Here is a 781-nt window from a genome sequence, read left to right on the forward strand (position 1 = left end):
GATCCCTCTGTGCTGAGACAGAGGCTGAGATTCGGCCACTGCTGCTCTGACTCTCAGAAGAGGCACAGCAAACCACCAGGGAAAGCCGCCAGAGTACAAAAGCCTGGAAACACTGGCTCACAGCGTGCCCACTCCATCCCCCCTCGCAGGGACACTGAGACTCTACCCAAACAGGGTTGCCTGAGTATCGGCGCGGCGGTCCCCTCCCCAAGAAGGGAGGCTGAAAAATCAAGAAGCCCACAACCCGGAGCGCCTGAGTGGCGCAGTCACCAAGCACCTGTCTTCGGATTAGGGTGTGATCACAACGCTCCGTAAGGAGTCCTTCATCGGGCTTCTCCACCGGGAACCTGCTTCTTCCTCTCCCACTCCTCTGCTTGGGTTCCCTTTCTTGCTGACTGTCTCTCTCTCTCTCAAATAAATAAATAAACTCTTTAAGGAAGAAGCCCACATCCCTAAGATCTCTATAAAACAAGGGCGCACGGCCTGGGTCCCAGTCAACACTTGGGCTCTGGACAACCCTGCAATCTCTCTTCATCAGAATGACGAGAAGGAGAAGTCCCCCCCAGCAAAGAAAAGATAATGAGTCTGTGGCCTCTGCCACAGAATTGGCCTCGGCCACAGAATTAATACATATGGATGTATCCCAATTATCAGAAATGGAATTCAGAGCAACAATGGTCAAGATGATGAGTAAACTTGAAAAAAGCATCAGAGAAAGCGTTGCTGAGAATATAGAATCCCTAAGGGCAGAAATGAGAGCGAATCTGACAGAAATTAAAAA

Source organism: Ailuropoda melanoleuca, chromosome 9 (genome assembly GCF_002007445.2).
Source record: "Ailuropoda melanoleuca isolate Jingjing chromosome 9, ASM200744v2, whole genome shotgun sequence".
Taxonomy (NCBI): domain Eukaryota; kingdom Metazoa; phylum Chordata; class Mammalia; order Carnivora; family Ursidae; genus Ailuropoda; species Ailuropoda melanoleuca.